The sequence below is a fragment of the Jaculus jaculus genome, chromosome 8, assembly GCF_020740685.1.
Source record: "Jaculus jaculus isolate mJacJac1 chromosome 8, mJacJac1.mat.Y.cur, whole genome shotgun sequence".
Classification (NCBI taxonomy): Eukaryota; Metazoa; Chordata; class Mammalia; order Rodentia; family Dipodidae; genus Jaculus; species Jaculus jaculus.
Genome location: NC_059109.1, coordinates 66,489,263 through 66,510,243, shown reverse-complemented (window position 1 = coordinate 66,510,243; position 20,981 = coordinate 66,489,263). Strand labels below are relative to the sequence as shown.

Here is a 20,981-nt window from a genome sequence, read left to right as displayed (position 1 = left end):
TATCTATTCCTAAAAAAATAAAGAATGGTAATAATGGAAAAATAATTTTAATATTTATTATCAAATTGACCCAAAAAACTTTTTAAATGAGTTATATGCAATTTATCATAGTTAGATGCATTTTAGCACTTAGACAAGACTTAGCAGATAAACTAATTCAAGAACCTCTCACAGGATATGACAGTGGCTTATAATGGGATGAGAATGAGCCTGTGAATTTAGTAGACGCATCAAGGATGCTGGGTGAACCCCAAGTGCTTAAAGAGCAGTGTTGAGTTTTCTACCCCAGAGCAGTCTTGGTCAGCAAAAACAATTAACCTCACTGAGACTAATTTACTTATTTTTACAAAGAAATGACATTTGACCTTCCTCTCAAATAGGCTGGAAGGACCAAAGATGATCTTCCCTGGGAAAATGCTTATACAAATGTCAAAAAACAGGTGGTCATGTTACTCCAAAGTCACGATGCCCCATCATTGAGTACACCAGATTTGACTTTGAGAAAGTGGAGGCAGTTTAAAGCAACACAATTTAAAGAAGCTCCCTAAGCCTGGCAGCTGGCGCCCAGGAACAGTGCTTTGAAGAAGGAAACGATTTTCTTCAACAAAACATCATGTGAACCATCGCATTCACGAGCACCCAACCCTGCGGCTGTCAATTTGTATAGAAAAACTTTATTTTGATACTTGTTTTGTGCTCGAAATGCATTTCAATCAGGGTGAGGCTTTCAAAATGAAATATTACAGTTTTTTTTTTATCCACCCCAAGACCAGGGTGCTCCCAGCAGGCCAGAAGGTTGCCAGTAGGGCATTTTGGTGACTGTCTCCAGGGACTATGGGCTTACATGAAAAAGAAAATGGGGTCTTCAGCATTCCTGGGAAACCTTCCTGTGTCTGAAGAAGTGTAAGGGGACAGAAAGGAACTGAGGGAGAAGCAGGAGTGAGGAGGCTTGTGCGATACGATTCTCAACACCTGCCCTCTCCATTGGGCTTTCCATGCAGTTCTGTGACCTCACCTTCCCTTCTCCCATGCAGACATTCTGACTTGCCTGTGCTCACTTTATCTATGTCCCTGGTAAATGGAGGGCCAAAATGAATTCCTGCCAACAGTATTCCCAACCTATCTCAAAAGCATCTCATTAAAAAAGTAAGAAACCTTGAATCCAAACATATCTTCTACAGAAACAGATCTAGGTATACAAGGTTGCAATGAGAGAAGAAAACAGACACACCAAATGGTGTGAAAAGCATTGTCTTGAGTGCTCTAGAGCCAGGTTATCAAACTTTCTGTGAAGCTCAAGATAGTAGATATTGTAGACTTTGTAACCATCTTGTCTGTCTGTCACAACTATTCTAGTCTTGTTCTAAAGAGGCACTGACATAGGGTAGCTGCATTCCAGTAAGGGAAAAATTTTACTGACTGCTGTTGGAGCAACAAAAACTTCTTTTAAAAACTGAAGTCCTGCCAGACGTGGTGGCGCACACCTTTAATCCCAGCACTTGGGAGGCAGAGGTAGGAGGATCACAAGAGTTCAAGGCCACCCTGATACCACATAGTTAATTCCAGGTCAGCCTGGACCAGAGTGAGACCCTATCTCAAAACAACAACAACAACAAAAAAACCCAAAAAACAGCAAAACAACTGAAGTCCTGAGCTGGAGAGATGGCTCAGTGATTAAGAGCACTTCCTGTGCAAGCATAAAGGCCTAAGTATGCCTGAGAGATTGCTCACATTTGATTCCCAGGATCCACATCAACAACTGGGCACTGCCACCTGTATCTGTAACCCTAGGCCTGAGAACCACTGGAGCTCATTAAAAAAAAAAAAAAAAAAAAAAAAATCAGTAAGAGGCTCTGGCTCAAATATGAACTGGAAAAAAAGTGGAAAAGTGATGAAGTGGGACAGCCAAAATTATACACTCAGCATCACAGGCAAGCAAGCACACAGAGTACCACATAGGCCCATACAAGTGCATCACAACATCTTTCTCTCCCCCTCTCTCTCTCTCTCTCTCTCTCTCTCTCTCTCTCTCTCTCTCTCTCTCTCTCTCTCTCTCTCTTTCTCTGACACACACACACACACACACACACTCATGCAAGCAAAGGAAAATGAAAAAATAAAAACTGAGGTACTACTTTGATATCTTTTTAACCACAGAATGCTGGAATCTTGCCCCCTTTTGTGGTTTCTTAGCAGGTAAGCTTCTGTTACAGCTGGATGCAAATTGGGTTGGTGATGGTGGCTTACTTAAGAAACTTCTCTCAATAGAAAAGTGAGAGGGTGTGTGTGTGTGTGTGTGTCCAGCCATAAGAAAACACAGGGAGTTTGACCTAAGAAATTCCACTGGTGCCTGAGGGAGGCTGAGCTAAGGGGCCTCTTCTTCCTGACTCCCTATGTCACATATAATGTGGGTCCCTTGCATGGGAGTTGGTCTGCCCATAGAGCCCCTCATGCAACTCCAGTCATTAACCCCACGGAAACACCTTTTCTAATCAGCTATGCCCTCCCACCCTTTCTTTCGTCAACAGGTGTCCTGGGGTCTGAGTCTCTCTTTCAACAAGAAGGCAGGGCTCACCTTGCCAAGGATTCCTTTTCTTCTCAGAGTTGGGGGATTAATTCAAAAGACACTCCAGAAAGGCCAATGGTCCAGGAGCCAGAACTGCCTTCTCTGGTCTTTCAGTCAATACTTGTGCCTCCACCAACTTCAGTAGAACCCCACTTTTGGTATCAGCCTTCCACCAGCCCACTCCCACTTTTTCTCTTGTAAGCCATGCTTCTCCAGGTTCAGTACAGGAAAGCCATTCCTATTATGGGTAGAAGGATAGGGAGAGCATGAGAGCTGCTTGCATATGAAAGCACAAATCATGAATACATTTGTAGGCAATGTAGCCTAAAGACCAGACCCCTGGACCTAGTCTAAAAGTCAGAGCTGCCTTTGGGACTCTGAAGGGAGAAATAAGTGCCTGGAAGGATCTAGAGAGTAGAGTAGAGTAGAGGTTTAGAGAACAGTTAGACTTAGACATGGCTAGTATTTCTTAGAGGATTGAGTTTTAGGTTTCAAGTCATGATAAAGATTCAAAGAGGGCTGAAGAGATGGCTTTGCAGTTAAGGCACTTGCTGTTAAGACTAAGGACCCATGTTTGACTCTCTACCTCCCACGTAAGCCAGATGTACAAAATGATGCACTCAAGGATGCACATGTGCATGAGAGGACACATACATCTGGAGTTTGATTGCAATGTTTGGAGACTCTGGCATTCCAATTCTCTCTGGCACTCACTTGCTTGTTCTTGCTCTCTTGCATAAAAAGGCCAGTCTGTTGGGCTTGTCTCAAAAATTAAGCCTCAAAGAGAGGGGATGTTGATGAAGAATTGGGAGCAGCAGCTCTCAACCAGGGCTCATTTCTCTTCCATGGAGCATTTGAGAGTGTCTTGAGGCACCTTTGGATGCCACGACCTAGTAGGAGAAAACACTACAGCATCTATCAGGAACAGGCCCAGCATTTTACTAAACACTCTATAATGCCCCAATCCCACAGCCAAGAGGTGCTTGGCTTTGGTTGTCAAAAGAGGTGAAGATCAGAAGATTGAAGTGCTTTCTGTTCTGCCATTTTGAAAAAAATTTTGTTCATTTTTATTTATTTGAGAGTGACAAACAGAGAAAGAGGGAGAGAGAGAGAGAGAGAGAGAGAAAGAGAGAGAGAGAGAGAGAGAGAGAGAGAGAGAGAGAATGGGAGCACTGGGGCCTCCAGCCACTGCAAGCAAACTCCAGATGCATGTGCCCCCTTGTGCAGCTGGCTAACTTGGGTCCTGGGGAATCAAGCCTCAAACCAGGGTCCTTAGGCTTTACAGGCAAGCACTTAACCACTAAACCATCTCTTCAGCCCTCTGCCATTGTTTTTACACTAGCAGTGGTTGAGTATTGGTGGATGGGCTAGGTGAATCACACCACAGTGCTCTCTGGACCAGCTTTCTTCTCAAGGTGTGGGTGGCTGGACAGTAGCAGAAACCAACTCACCACATGCTGTTGGATTATGGTGGCAGGAAAATGCAAATGGTTGTCAAATATTTCCTTGGTGTCATCTGCAGTGCTGTGGTACTTTTCCTTACAGATGCAGATGACAGAATATTTCATCACATGCTGTTCCCGGTAGGGGAAATCAGGAGGGATAGAAGAGGCTGGCTTGGCTGCTCTGACAAAGCCTGTGGCTCGGGCTCCAGCCCTGTACTGACGCAGGCCCTACACTATGCTCTCTAGAGAAGGCAGGTGTGCAGTCTCAGAGGTCCACTCCTTACCCTGCTCCCAGGTTGAGTTTTGGCTTCTTCTCCTTTTAATCTTTACAAAATTCTTTCAATTTCTGGTCTGTTCATGTCCCTTTGCTTTGTGCTTCATGGATTTGATGACTTTGTTTTTTGGTAAGACTTAAATGGACTCTAAGAGGGAAGAGAAGTAGACATGACAGACTAAAGCGCATCCTGAAACATTGACTATGTTCCTTAGACTCAGAAGGAGGCGAGTATGGCGTTGCATGTCTAAAACCCCAATATTCATGCAACAGAGGCAGACAAACCACCACAAATCTGGTGCCAGTCTGATCAACATGGAAAGAAAGTTCCAGGCTAGTCAGGACTACATAGCAACACCTGTCTCAAAAGACATTACAAAATTTAAAAAAAAAAAAGAAGAAAAAGTAACGAGAAAGTCACAGGTGATCTTGCAAAGACCAGTGTGTTGGCAGGAGCCAGGCTGAGGGGAACTAAGTAAAAATTAGTATGTTGGTTCTCTTTTGCTAAGGGAAAACCCACCCTAGAATATTGGTGTAACTACTGTCACATAGGTTTATGAGTTGACAGAGTTGAGCCGGGTGGTTCTAGATTGAAGCCTCTTTTGGTCTGAATTATTCTACATGGCTAATATTTCTTAGAGGACTGAGTTTGATCTCAGGACCCACATAAACATTTGGGTGTTCCCACCTAATTTTATAACCCCAGTCCCTTGGAGGAACAGATACTCAAGAATCACAAGAGCTCAAGGAAAACAGCAAGCTGCAGAATCGGTAAGCAATGCCTGATCATGTAAGAATAGATGGGAGAGTAATGGAGCAAGATATCCAGTGTTCTTTTCCAACCACTGGAAGGCAAGTATACTCTGTGATAGGCAAGCTCATGAAAGGCAGTATGGGCACATGTGAATATATATACCACACATACACCACACCCCCACACACACCTATAACCACACACTTCGTACATGCACATGTATACAGTCTAAAGGAGAAAACATCCTATGTTCAATTCCCAGTATTTAAAAGACAATTACAAATCCCAATACCTCATAATGTAGCTTTATAAAATAGAAACAGGGGCTCTATACAGTTAACTAAGATGAGGAGAGTGGTAGTTAATGAAATACAGTTAGTATCCTTATAAGAAAAGACAAATAGGGACCACACCAGGTTCGGAGATAAATTCAGAAGCAATCTTAGAATGCCAAAGACTGTTGCTTGCCAGTGTACCCAGGGAAAGGACAACGAAGATTCAATAATCATGCCAGAAGGGAGTGTGGCCTCACAGACACCATGAGTTTGATTTGTAGCCTCCAAAATTGTGAGAGAATAAACTTCTGCTTTTTAAAAAGAACTAGTTGTGGCCCTTTGTATGGAAGCCCTAGGAGTACAAGATCTCACGTAGCTGGAGTCAGGTCTTGACTGGGGCCAGAATCAGCCTGGCTTAGTCTGTTGTTGGAGCTCTAGAGAAGTATTTTAAATCAGGTAATTCATAAGAAACAGAAATTAATTTCTGACATGTCCAGAGGTAGGGAATACTAGGATCAAGGTATGTGGTTAGAGCTTACTTTCTGTTTCAGAGATGGCACCTTGTTGCTGTAACCTTGCATGGAGGAAGAGACAGAAAGACAAAAGGGTCTGACAGAGACCCTCACATCCTCAGAGAAGGACATAAACCTCAGTCATGAATATGGAACCCTCAAGACATAATCACCCCCTGAGAACCTCATCCCTTAATACTACTAAGCTGGGGATTAAGTTTCAACATGCATTTGAGAGGGACATTAACATTAAAATTCACAATGCACAATTTACAAAATCTCCATGGGACTATATGTCCAGGAGGCTGCTCCACATAACAAGTGTCTTATCTGGGATGGCAGGAACAGATGGACCTGGCTAAGCATGGTTTCTTTTCACACAGCCTTTCCATTTAGTCAGGTGTATTGGACTTGTTCATAGTGCTTAGCTTCTGTGAGAGCAAGTATTCCATGGAACCCAGGTAGAAGGGAGAAGATTTCTTTTGATATATCCTTAAAACTTAGAGGATGGGAAAGTAGTGGTGATAAGATAGGATAGGATTCAGAATTTAGGTAGAAGGGTTAGCCTTAGACTGTAAGAGAACAATCTTTTTAGTTTTATCAATAGAGAAATGAATAAAATAGGCAGAGACACAACATATGTGTGGCTGCAGAATGACATTTGCAGATGGGTTCCAAAATTTTGGAATTTTGAAGAGTTTATGTACTTGCATGTAGTGTTCCTCTGTCTGAAGAAGATAATCTGCAGATACCAGTAAGCATGTAGTAGGAGAGGGTCTAAAGAGAACAACTTATGGACAGATCCAACATGGAGAGTTGGGAAAGAGAGCTAACCTCAGTAGCGTATACCCAAGACCTCAGCGTCTGTGGGTATAAAGGGGCGTAATCAGGAAAGGGGCCAGAGTGACATCCAGTAGGTATAGTTGCTCCCTGCTGTCAGTGACACTCTAGCTGGCATTTCCTGTTTTGCAATCCTATCAGACATCTTTAGCAGTCACTAAGCTAAATATCATTTCTGAAATTAAGGTAATGAAATCTAGGAAAATATGATCAGTATTTTCTAAGTGCACATGAAAAATAGATATCCTCATACTTGGTAGTCGACATGAGCTGATCAGGAAGAAAATGAGAGAACAAGTCTATGAGGTTCTTCCAGTGCACTTAGAGACTGCCTTATTGTCTTCTCTTAACCCATGCTATATTGCCCTCCATGGCATCCAACCCAGCTTGGGGTAGGAAAACAGGATCTAAGGTTCCAATTTCCTCTGACTGCGACAACACAGATTACTTTTATCTCATAGCACATCATAGCTGTGGCTGCATCATGGTGCTCTGATTGATTGCCCTTGTGTTGGAAAGGGACAAGCACATTTTTTTTTCTGTGTTAATTTCAGCCTATGTTAAGTGGGGCCACTTTTGTCAATGATCATGGAGGGAGTTAATTTCAGTGATTAGTCATTTGACTATATGGTAATAGCAAGCTAAATAGTGTTCACAACAAATCCCTTGGGTAAGAGAAAGAGACTATATCAAATTATATCCCATGAAAATTATATAAATAAAAATTTACATCTAGAAGGGCCTTTTGTAAAAATTACAAAAAGATTGTGGAATTTGGGTTTATATTGTATGGCTCTTTAATTGACAGACACATTGTACTGGCACAATATAGTTCACAAAAAGTGGACTTCCCTTTTGCCTCTCTGGGGATACGACTGAAGTTCTGTTCATTTCTGAGAAATGCCCTCACCTCTTATTTCATCTAGATTTTTAGAAATAGTCGGTGTTTTTTGTCCCATGATTAGTATAAAAAAAAAGTCAAGTAGAGAATTACATGAAATTTTCTGAAAAAGAGGATTTTAATTTAAACTCCTGGATTTTACTAAAAAGACTTTTCTCTTGTAAGGGACCTGAGGAACACTTTAAGCACAAGGGCGTTCTTCTCCCCTGCTTGAAAATTAAGGGAAATATTTCAAGAGGAAGTAGAGCACGGCTGACAGAGCCTGTGGGGGTTAATTCATCAGCACAGAGACAGTGTCACTCATGACGCCTGCTCGGTAGCAAGGGTAGGGGCCTTATGGATGACAAATCCTGACAGTTGATATTTGTTTCTCCTTAGAGCCTAATAACTTTTATAGGGCTCATTTTGCCCAATCTTGCTTTGTGGGTAAAAGTTTACTTTTATGGCCTTGGTCTCACATTTCTTCTCTGCTATTCTCATTTGTCCTTAAGGTCTGGTACTCATTCTGAAAACAATTCCCCTTTATCAGATCAAATGCATTAGCAATGAAGACACTTGCACAGGTCTTACAGTTCCCACAGGTGAACTGTAAGTAAGTGGTTAATAACAATCATGACATCATCACAAAGTAGATATTTGATTCTCATTTATAAGTGGAAGACCTTGTTACCAAGATGTTCCTGTTCTAAGTGGGGGAGGCAGAATAATAGACAGAACATCCCAATAAAGGTTGATGAGCATTCCAGGATAGGCAAGAAAAGCTCTCCTGGAAGCACAAGGAATTGCTGTGCTTGCAGAGGCTAAGGAAAGGCCAGTGAAGTGGTGGGGGAGGGGCTGGAAAATGTTTTCATAAGCAAAGTGCTTATCACATGAGCACAAGGATCTGAGTTCACATCCGTAGAACCCATGTTAAAGCCAAATATGGTAGCACACGCCTATAATCCCAGTAGAGAGCCAGGAGGATCCCTAGGGCTTGCTGGCTAGATAATCTAACAAAATCTATGAGTTGCAAATTCAGTGAGAAACCCTGTCTCACAGAAAAAGGTAGAAAGCCACTGAGAAAGACACCTGATGTTAACTTCTGGTCTCCATACATATACATACCACACAGACACATGCACCAGTACACACACTGTGTGACACACACACATGAACATGCAGATATACATGAACACCCAGCTCATAAACAATGCATAAGAAAACGATATAGTGTTGGGAAGATGCTTTGAAGGAAGAGCAGGTAATTTTTAGATAAAAGAAAACTAGATGAACTACACCTGAGGGCATGTGTGGCTTTACACATAGATGGTAGAAGCATTGCAGGAAAGCTGCTGGCATGGACAAATACCTGGAGGCCAGGGAGCAGTAACGGATTCTAGTGTTTACTGTGGCTGATATTCCAGAGATGTCCTGTTAAAGGGCTGAGCACTGACTGGGAAGTAAGGTGCCAGGTATTGAAAGATTATTGTACCTTTGTGGCTGGAGAATAAGATGAAAATCTGGTAAGGAGGAAACAAAAATTACATTGAAATCATAAAGATGGCTCTACTAGTTAGGGCTGGTGGACTAGATAGTGCAGTACAGAGCTGAAGTATTTAGCCAACTGATAAGCAAGTCCAGGCAGAGTTGAGGATAGCCGTAAGCGTACCTGTTGCTGAGAAAGTCAGAAAAAGAGTATGGTTTGGAAAACCTTCCCTGAGAAGTAGAACAGAAGACTTGTAACTGAATGCATGTGCCCACAAGTTGTTTGGACTTATATGCAAAATGAAATGCCCTGGGGTAGTGAAAAAAGAAAGAGGAAGGCATCTGGGCACTTTGAAATACAATGCCCACTTTTACTAGCCTTGGACCATCTTTAGACAAGCTCTGAAAGAATCAGAATCACCAAGAGGGCTTGGTGAACCTCTGATCAGTAGGTAGTGGGGGATCCTGAATTTCGAACAAGTTCCCAGGGGTTGCTAATGTTGACAGGCAAAGGACCATATTTTGAGAACCATTGTTGTGGTCCCTGTTAGTAATTATGTATAAGAGAGATAAAGATAAATTATCTTGTTAAAGCCACTAGTATTTAGGATCCCTTTTATGTCACTGAACCTATAAAAATGATCAGGGTGACAGAAAAGCCTAGAAAGATTGGCTTGCTCTGATGAGGTTGGGTAACAAGACAACTTGTTGAAGACATTCATTCCTCTCCTGGCTTTATTCTGGATTGGTCTTTTAACCTATAATCTGAAAGATTAGGCTCTCTTCAAATCCACATAGGTAACATTATTTTAGTGTAGGTCCTAGAATTTTGCTACCTTTGGGGAGTAGAAGATCATGGGCCTATTAAATAGCTAGTAGGTCAGAAGAAATAATTGAGAAAAAGTCATAGAATACTTTATGTAGAACACTAGTTATGTAGAAAGTTAATAGGTGCATAATATGTGCATAAAAAGTTTCCTGGGATAATATTTTTGAATAATAGATGAAATAAAAGCAATGGTTTTCTTTACTTTAAGAGTAATGTATAATGTTCTATAATAAGAAGGGTGATTATTCTCTGAAGCATCCCTATGTTCTAGGACAGGAAGTCTCAGGAAGTTAGTATTGACACAAATTCACCCTGGAAAATGCTACCTGAGGGGGAAAAAATCTCAGAAGAGTGTCAGATCAGAGTCCCAAAGATTAGTGTACAGGCTGGGGCTGGTCTATGATGGCTAGCCTTGGTCAACTTGATTGAACTGATAAATGGTAGATTGATAAAGCATACCTCTGAATGTGACTGTGAGGTCATTTCCAAAGATGGTTACATCATGAAACTTCTGACCTAATGAATGGGCCAACTGATGGATTCAGGATTTGAGTAGACTGGAGGTGGTGGAAACATGAAAGAAGGGGCATGTTTGGAGAAAGAAGGTCACTTAGGGGAACTTCCTGGGGGGTAATGAAACAAAGAGAGGGAATGGCAAGTAAACAAACTTTTTACTTAGAGAAGGTTTTTTTGTTTTGTTTTAAAGTAGTTTCAAAGCCACTGTGAGTGATGTGAGGGAGAGGAGCAATGGAGGCTGGTGGTACAGTGGAGGTAGGTGGGCCTATGAGGAAAGAAATTTGTTTAAACTTTTAAAAATCAAATAGCATATGAAGTTTAGAAAAATGCAGATGATGACTGTGTTCACTATGTAAACAAAATTTAGAGGTCAGAGCTTGAGTGAATTTCCAGCTAAGATAAAGAGACAGTATATAGTTTAAGAATGCAATTTACACATGACTATTTGATTTGGAATAATGAAAAGGTTTAATATATCTTCAGACCTCACTTTTCCTATTTTCCTCCTCTTTTGAAGTCTGCTGAATTCTCCTTTTTTCTTCTAAAACTCCAGCCCACTACTGTGCACAAAGCTCTGTTTCTGCCCATGGCTAAGAACGTTGCAGGAGAACTAATCAATCAATTTTTGCCTATTAAGAGAGAGCACTAAAACCAAAAGAATCCTAACCTTTTGTTGGAATCAGCAACTGTTTGCTCAACACATTTTGTTTCTAATTGGCAAAAAACCTATAGGAGACTCAAACTTACATTTCAAGGAAGAGGAAGCTTTCTGGTCCCCAGGAATTATGTAACATTTGGGAAATTTCTTTTTTCAAATCCACAAGTATTGATCAAGCATAATAACATTTGGTGGCAGTGGAGGTTTTTTTTTTTTTTTGACTGAAGTTATTTTTAGTTAAATCTTTATAGGACAAGTTGAAACACACACTTTTATGATTTAAAATCAATGCTTCTGCAAAACAAACTGGGAGAAAGGCATGATGTTTGGCTGACTTGAGCATCCACATCAGAAAAGCTTTTACACTGCACTATTCAAAATTATCCTGTCAGTTATTAGATTTAGACCTCCCAAGCCAATGGAGTGGCATTATACAGCATGTGATGCACCCACGTTCTGGTGTCTGGGACTGAACCTATTGTTGACATGCACTCTTTCAGCCTACTATTAATGAGAGAAGATTATAACTTAAAACAGATATGATGCCCTCTTTTTGTCCAGAGATCTGCAAGTTGTCAGAGGCTGTTATTTTGTTTCATAGCTCTATTGTCTAGGCCATTTTTCATTCAAGTTTCTTTATGCATGTGTTTCCTATACCAAGCATATTTCTAATATTTGGATTAAGTAGAGAAATCAGTTTCAAATTAGAATCCAACTTATTATAAGGTGTTCTATTACTTCAAGCAGGTGACAATAGAATTTTGAGAATGAAAATCTAGTTGACTAAATTATTAGACAAACTATATCTATGTTTAATTCAATTTAATTTAATAGTTTTATGGTTTCAAAGGTCAGAAGTAATAAAACACTTCTGCACTTTTGTCTTTTCTCTTTTCAGGTTTTGATCAGATGAAATAATCTTCTCCAAGGTATGTGACATTATACTATCCCCCGATTTTGGCAAAATCCAGAATAATGTAATTAGCTTTGGATGCATTTTGACTACGTGTCATGAGTGTGACATTCACATGCTTGTCATGACTAGGTATTGGCTCAGGTGTTGGTGATTAAGATAAGAGCATCCTATAATTACAATACAGCTGAATTAGCCTGGGCTAGACTAAGGAAGGGTAGGAAGGAACAGAAGGAGAGAGGAGCATCTCGGGTGGGGGAGTGGCTTTTCTTGATTGATTAGCCCTTTTAAGAGACAGCAGACTGTCTCTGACATTCAAAAACAGAATTAGTTTGGTTGTAAGCAGCTGTGGCAGGGCCTTCACCTCCACTAAAGCCTATTTTAGAAAAATTAAAAAGCAGAAGGCCCTCAGCACAGCCCTGACTCCACAGCTCACCAGGCCTTCTGTCCAACTCAGCAAGACAGCATTGGCCAACTTGTTTAACTTCCAGGAGGATCTGTAAAAACCAGCAATTGAGTACATGCTGATCATATTAAAGAACACAATAGGAATTGTTTTTATTTCATTAGATAATCAGGATGTATTGGATGTGCAGCATCTAGCTTGTGAATGCAGAAATACATTTTCAAAGGGTACATTTCCAAGTTCTTTGCTTCATGCGCTTCAGAAAGAAAAACCTGTAAGCAGCCCTGTTTTTAATGAGAGCAATGCTCAAGCTAATAAGACTGGTGTGGGCTTCAAGTATGTAGATTTTTCTAAAGATACATGTGTTTGTGGTATATTTGGCAAGTGTGTCCTATTTAGAGGCTGGGCTTTCAGTTGAAAATTTTCAAGTTCTCCATATGTTTATTGGAAAACAGAGAGAGGCATTATGGTAGTATGGTAGTAGAGCATCTGGCTTCTTAGGACTTCATTGTGACTCTATTTTTAACTTATCATCTCTTACTCGCTTTTATTTTTAGGAACCACAAGTTTTCAAATAACAGAAAAAATGAGTTAAATTTTACTAGGTATTGCAGACTTTTTAAAATGCCTTTTATGATGGGTGTGGTGGCACCTGTCTGTAACCCCAGCACTCAAAGGGCATAGGCAAACAGATTTCAGATTCAAGGACAACCTGGACCACATAGCAAGATCCTGTTCCCAAAACACACAACAGCAGGCAGTATCTTTCAGATCTAATCACTTTTCATAAGCAATAGCGAGATGGAACAGGAAGAAAGAGGGAGTCTTGCATTGCTACTCTTCCTGGCAGCTTATTTTTTAGTTCTAGAGTACAGCCACTTCACGTCATGGCAGAGCTCTAAACAGAGATGTTTTGGATCAGAAAAGCTGTTTCTAGCAAATAGCTCCTTCACTTCTATACACCAATATAGCAATATGATTTGTGAGGCAACATGATTGTCCTCCATAGCCCTCCATAAGTGTATCCTTCTCCTGAAAGTCTGTCACCAGCCAAATTCACACTGTTGCAGGAAGCATAACTACATTACAGGAAATCTCACTGAAGGGAACTACAATTGCCATCATCAATCTAATTAAAGAAGATAACTAAGTCTAGTGAATTGGAAACAACAAAAAGCTTTCTGACTAAATCCAGAATTTGGGATAAGGGTGTGATTTGAATTTTAAGACATTTTTTATTTGATAAATACTGTTGCTTATAAATAGGTAATATTGAGAGAGAATGAGTGGGAAAAGACAATAATTATAGACACTTTTTATTATGTGTCTGCAGATCAATCTCATTTCTAAATACTGAAATCAATGTAGAATTTTAACACCAAATCTTCAATTTACTGCCATTAAGCCAAGCTCCTCTGGTGATTCCCTTCTGTTAACCCCGCCTTATAAATTGAATGGAACTTTTTTAAATAGCTCTACTTTTATTCCCTGAATTTTTATTTCTGTAATTTTGTTTGATGTTGAGGGTCTAAACTACCTTAAGACTGCTCTATTGTGTTAATCAGACTCTCAGTTGCTGTGGTAAATACCTGAGAGAAACAAACTAAGGGATGAAAGGTTTATTTTGTCAAAGCTTTTAGAGCTTTCAGCTTATTACACTAAAGAGGGCATGTCCAAGCAGAGCATCATGGTACCCAGGAAGCAGAGAGGACATGCCTCCACCCATGGGAAGGTATCACTTTAGTCCTTTCTGGAAACACTCTTAAGAGCATACACAGGTGTGTGTGTGTTTTGTAATCTCCTCAGTGTGTTCCAATACATCTAGTTGACTATGAGGCTTAGCCATCACAGCCATATTATTTACTTCTTTTCTGTTTCACCTAATTTATTTTTAAGTGTTAGGTCCCAAATCCAGGACTGAGACACCTACTCATAGGACTAAGACAAGTACTCTACCCTAAGCTTACCCCAAAGCTCAGTTTTCCAAAAGATTTGCTTTGTGTTCTGATTCCCCACAATAGCATGTTTTGTTGAGGTACTGTGTAGTGTTTATTCTGTCTTTAGTTCTCCTCCACCATTGGAAATGTATGGCCCAGCTTGTCTTAAAGAAGCCATGGTGCAATATTGGCAAGTAAGGTTACAGAGAACCAAGCTGGGAGCTGCAGGCCAAGGTTCTTTCCTGATGCTGTGTCAATGAATAAGGCCAAGACCCACCTATGGGAGTTGGAAAAGAGAAAACATCAATGAAAATCAATGTTAAGTTTCTTATCTGTCTGGTAGGATGGTGATTGGAAGCAAGTTAATTCACTTTATGAAAAAGAAAGAAAAAAAGAAATGGGATAATTTCTGCACATCTAAGTTTTGCTCTAAAGCACTATACAAAGTTTTATTGTTACTACAACAAACAATCCTCAAAATACTATGGAATCCATCTGGTTAGACAACCTTAAAGGAAAAAATAAAAAACATTAGAGGCTACAAAGTATTGATATACTTCTTAGAAGTATGCATATATACCTAGACTTCCTCTTGATAATGATAATTGAAAAGAGCTATGTTAATATTTCCAATAAAAGCAATTGAATAAAATAGTATAGGAAAGATGGAAATTTGAAGCATGATGAAACTAAATTATCTATCATGAATATTCAGCATTCATTTAATATACTACATATGATACTTACAGTGTGTTTTGGTTTTGTTTAAAATTCAGAGACTATAATATTAGTTTTTTCCCCAAAAACTCTAGGAATCTTTCCTTAGTGAATTTGATGACAGAGGCTTTAAAATGCTACAAGAAATTATTCACTTTAAGAATAATCTGTAGGATTAAGGAAATATTTTAGTATTTGCCTATCCATGTGTAAGGCCATGGGTTTAACCAGCAGTGTAAAAAATAAAAGTTAAAACTAGGGCTGGAAAGATGATTTAGGGGTTAAGGCAATTGCCTGTGAAGCCTGAAGACCCATGTTTGACTCCCCAGATGCCTTGTAAGCCAGATGTACAAGATGATGCAAGGTCACATCGCAAACAAGGTGGCACATGCATCTAGAGCTCAATTGCAGTGGCTGGAGGCCCAAGTGCACCAATTCTCTCTATCTTTCTCACTCTGCCATTAAAAAAAAGTTGCAAAAAAAAAAAAACTAAATAGGGCTGGAGAGATGGCTTAGTGGCTAAGGCACTCCTGCAAAGCCTAAGGAGCCGGGTTTGATTCCCCAGTACCCACATAAGCCAGATGCACAAGGTGGCACATGCATCTGGAGTTTGTTTGCAATGGCTAGAGGCCCTAGTGTGCCCGATATCTCTCTCTTGACTCAAACAAATATATAAATAAAACATTTAAAAAACTAAATAGAAAATTAATAAATAAAAGTATCTAGTGCTGTACGTCTAATTACCCTGTAACTGAGCAAGTAAGTAAGCATGTGTTATTGCACATCAGTTCTGAGTGCCAGGTATCTAGTTGCAGCTCTATTAGGCTCAAGGTCTTGAAGGGTGCAAATCAAAGTGCCAGTCCTTTAGCAATCTGGAGGCTTGATGTGCCTCAGGAGATGATGCTCCCCATAATGACACATGGTTAAGGCTCTTAGCAAAAGTGCAAGTCCTTACGCATGGGCCAGTACATAGGCTATGCAATTGTCCTCAAAACACAGGATCTCACTTCTTCTACTGTATGTGATCTGACTGAAACAGGAGTAAGAGAGAAAAAGATAGCAAGCCTAAGGGGTTTTTTTGTTCATCCAAACCAATTCTCTGACATGAAATAGTTGTCTAACAATTCACTTCAATTCTGATGCCAATTCACAAGGTTAACATAGACACCATCTTGAGCATTCAGTCCCTTAAGACCAGCCATACTTCAGAAGCCACCATGAGATACTAGGCTTTAGAGATTTCTGGCCCCTTCTCTTTGCCCAAGCTGTGGTTTAATAATTCTCTAAGACCACAGAAATCACAAAAGCATTTCATTTGTTATTAGTGTTTTAAACATAAGACACAACTGAGGAAAAGACCAATTAATGAAAGAGATACAAAAGTGGCACAGGGCAGAGCAATGAGTGTCTATACACTGCTTTCCAGGTAGACCAGATGACCAATGCCTCTGAACATTCATCAACTTTCATGAATTTCTATTGCTTAGTTTTTTTTTGTTTTTTTGTTTTTTCTTTTTTTTTTTTTTTTTTGGTTTTTCGAGGTAGGGTCTCACTCTAGCCCAGGCTGACCTGGAATTCACTATGGAGTCTCAGGGTGGCCTTGAACTCACAGCGATCCTCCTACCTCTGCCTCCCAAGTGCTGTATTGCTTAGTTGTTTTTTTTTTTTTTTTTTATGATGGACCTTTCATTATGTAGTCATGTTTGATTAAGTCACTGACCAATGGTGATTAAATCAATCTCTGGCTCTTCTCCCTCTATGCGGGTTGAGCGTACTGTTGAAAATTCTAAGCTCTGAATAAAGGTTTCATATTTTTTGACAACTATTCCTCATCACAGAGTAATCTAGGAGCCTGCTAAAAATCACTTCATTACTTGGGGGAATTAGAACTCAATCAATCTAAGGAAGAGAAGGGAAACTATAATCCCAGAGGTCACCCTACTCCTTTTCCCCAAAATCTCAAAATCTTGGATGGTACTTTCTGTGCTATGTAGATGACCCTCCAGGTGAAAAGGGGGAGATTTGGAAATAAGACTATCCTTGTTCCAAGGAGACATCTGTGTCTTAGAGTAAGCTGTCTACATGGTGGCATAGGGATTTGAGAATCCAGGAGAGTCCAAAAATTTTGGGAGCTCTATGTAAAAAAAGAAAAATTGGAGACAAAAGCCAGCCATCTTCCTCCTTATAGCACAAAGCCACAATAACTTTTATGACCTGGTTTCAGAAGTGATCAATTTTGCTGTATTGTGTTGGTCACAAAAACTAAGAAACAATATAAGAGGGAACTATAGAAATGTGACCACTGATCTGTGGGGTTGCTGGGTTCTTGACATCTTATCCAAAGCATTGGAAAAGTCACATTCAAAAGTAAAATAGCAAGAAACTTTATTAAGAATAAAACAAAAGAACAAGTTTATATTCAATGTCAAGAAGGGAAGCATGCCACACAAGTTACAAAGTACTCAAGTGCCCCAGCTTTTGTTTCAGGCTTCTTTTAATGGGGCTTAGTGGAAGAAGAAGATAGTTGCTAAGGGGTATAAGTCTGTATTTTGATTGACAGGCTTGAGTTATATAAACTTTTCTTTACCATGCACAGCCCTTCCCATGATGCAGCCAACTTTAATGTATGTATGATGAATCATGTATAGTCACAAGATTGCAAATAGGGGATTCTCCCTAAAATTTCACTCAAGGGACACAGTTTATTTTACTGTGCATTACCTAAAACCAGTTCATGTTGGATTAACACCTGTTCTCTAATTCTAGATGTATTTTAGAACATGTTTGAATAGAAATAATTTATAACCATTGCCTAAAACAGATATGCCTACTTCATTATTTAGGGAAAGGTCACATGTTGCTAATAGGTTGCTAGTTGCATTGTAAGAAAAGTGTGTGTTTACTTCTCAAGCCAAGGACATCCTGAATTGCTAAACTATTTCCTAATGTTTATCTGCATCACAAGGACATAAGTACCAAGAGGCAAAAATGATTAGAGGTCCTTAAGGCTGATTACACATATGCCATTAACTTTCTGCCTTTTATTTGTATAGATTTCAAAGATATATGGTATTCTCTTGTGTGTAGTTTAAATATCAAAATGTGAATTCTTGGTTAGATGATGACATGGTATCCAGTTGTATTACTAAAATCATATTTAAGATGACCCTCCAACGTGATCTGTTGAAATAAAAGCCTGATCATTATCCCCCTATAATGCTCATATTATGGGCTATGTGTTATACTCAACCTTCTGAAGTCAGTTCAGACATTGGGAAGATTATGGGGCATATGCTATAGTCCTAAACTCTGGCACTTTTCTGCCAAATTGTGCCAAGAACTGTTTTCCCAAATCTAAAATACAAGATAAAGAGATGATGCATGCAGTGCCATCTTGTGCTAAAAATTATATATGATTCTAACAGTCAAATAACGTGTTTGATAATTTTGAAAAGATCTTGTTGAATTTCTTTTAGTAATATTGAGGATACGAGCCTAGAAATGAGAGAAAAGGCTCTGCTCGCCCTCCCTTTCTTCTTCCCTCTATTCTCTCTTGCTATTACCCTGCTTTAAAAAAAATATTTCATTTGTTTATTTATGACAGAGAGAAAGAATGGCATGCCATGGCATCCAACCACTAAAATGAAGTTCAGACTCATGTGCCCCTTTGTGCATCTGGTTTACGTGGGTGCTGGGGAATCGAACCGGAGTCCTTTGGCTTTGCAGGTGAATGCCTCAACTGCTAAGCCATCTTTCCACCCCTCTACCTTTCTTTTTTATGTAATATTCTTCTCCTGCAATTTCAGATATTTGTGGTCAACATAGGTTCAAAATTATTGAATAGAAAATTTTAGGAAGAAATCCATCACTTTTAAAATGTGCACTGTTCTGAGAAGTAGGATGAAATTTTCCAGTGCTTCCTCCATTTCAACTAGAATGTGAATCACCCCTTTGGCAAGCATATTGGCCTTATGTACACTACCTTCCTATTAGTTGGTTACAAACCCTCTCAGATTTTAGACCATGGTACTGCAGTACTTATCTTCAAAAAACATAGTTTTACTTAATAATGTTCCCAAAGCACAAGCACAGCGATGCTGGTAATTCAGGGATGGAAAAACAGCAGTCAAATGCTTTCTTTACACAAAAACTATAAATTCTCAACTTTTTAAGGAAAGAAACAAAAACCCACAATTGTATGTGATGTACCTAAGATGCTAAGTGATTGTCAACTTCTCACTGAATTTAATTTTTAAGTGAAACTTTGTTAGTGGTTTGCATGTGTAGGAAAAATACTATAATAGACAACATTTTAATGGATCTCCTGTAGATACATGAGTATGCCACATAGTCTCATGAATACTCAAAGTGGTATCTGTTGCACAGCAGCTTAGAATTATCTGTACAGATAGATCATAGATCATCCAACCTTAGAAATTGCCTACCTTCTCCATTTATGGCTAGAGAAGGATAAGTGACTTCCCAAGGCAATAGTAGCCAGCACACATTGTATTCAAAAACACCTGAATTCTTGACCCTTTCTATATACCAACTATACTACATAGATGGCATGATTTTTCTTTATGGTGCTAAGTTAAAAAAAAAAAAAAAAACTTGCTAGCTTTTATTTAAAGCAGGCAAACACACAGCTTAAGAAGCAGAGAACCTCTGAGGCTCTGGCTCTCTGATTTGGTAGGAGTTGATTTTTCTCTATGTTGGTCTCCTTCCCCCTTGTGCTGGTATCTGGTTCATCAAGAAAACAGCACCCTTGCTTGTTTCGCCAATTTTCCTTAGTTTCAGCCGGGGCCCTTTTGAGGTATGATGGGGTGGCTCTCTCATTAGGATATACATCTATCTGAAAAAGAGAAGCAGATTCTCCAGCGGAGACTAAGTTAACACCAGGACAAATGAGATAACCCCTAATATTTTTTATAGAGAATTTAATAGGTGTAGGCCCTCTTGTAGTCCTTGATTGATGGTTTCTTGATATTGGAGAGTGGGCTTATGTTTGGATATGGTTCTGACTTGTTTCCCAGCTCCAGCTATGAGTCTCATACCACTGAGGGGATCAGTTAGCCAAATCAAGAGCAGTTGGTTCCCCACCATGGCTGTGTGCCACTATTGCACTTGTGTGGGCATCACAACAGGTTATTTGTTGCTAAGTATGTTAGACCATGAGTTGCTTGGACAGACATTGGTCATTTTCCCACAGTCGCCCACGTAGCACCTTCTGGCACTAGATGCGTTGACTGTCTGGGGACTGACTTCTTATAGCTTCTAGCCATGCCATTCCATTTTATGTGTCAACTGCATATGGTGTCTTCAGCAGTCGGGTCTTACCACTAACCTTTGGTGGGTCATCAAGTACTCTGACAGAAATCTGCCTGTCTTTTAGGAAACCTTGTAGGTTTCTCTGATCAAAAGCTCATTGTGGATGATAGCCCCATGCTGGTACTGGGAGTTACAGGTCAGTACCCACTATGAAAATGAGGAAAAAGATAACTAATATACAAGAGTTAGAGAGAAGAGAGATAGAGAGAGAGGGAGAGGGAGATGGAGGGGGGTAAGATGGGGAAGATTAAGGTTAGCCTTGATCCTACCCTCTCCAGTGTTTTGAGGTTCAGGTGTTCCCTGTAAGGGCCTGGTGAAGGTTCAGCCATTTGGTCTGCCTTTTAGGAAGTAGAATTTTAAGGTACCCTTGCCATTTGGGTCTAGATTTGTGTTTCGAACCCATCAATGCCCTCCCCTCCCTCCCTATCCATCCTAGTGTCTAGTCCACAAGATGCTTGCTAGGTATGTAAGGTATCTTGGGTAGATTCAGTTTATGTGCTGTAGATAATTGAGACTATGTGGCGATTTTTTTCTGTGATTGGGTAAGTTCACTGAGAATGATCTGTTCCAGGTTCAACCATTTTTCCTCAAATTTCATTGTGTCATTTTTTCTTACTGCTGTATAGAATTCCATTGTGTAGAT

At 39.8% G+C, this 20,981-nt stretch overlaps 1 protein-coding gene across 2 annotated transcripts in view; it reads left to right on the top strand.

Moving 5' to 3' along the window:
- The window catches only part of Sema6d (semaphorin 6D), a 736,415-nt gene that overhangs the window by 507,005 nt on the left and 208,429 nt on the right, over positions 1-20,981 (top strand). For both annotated transcript variants that reach the window (XM_045155780.1, XM_045155779.1), the window contains one exon: positions 11,933-11,963. The gene's annotated coding sequence lies outside the window, so the exon portion shown is untranslated. The remainder of the gene's footprint in view (positions 1-11,932; positions 11,964-20,981) is intronic.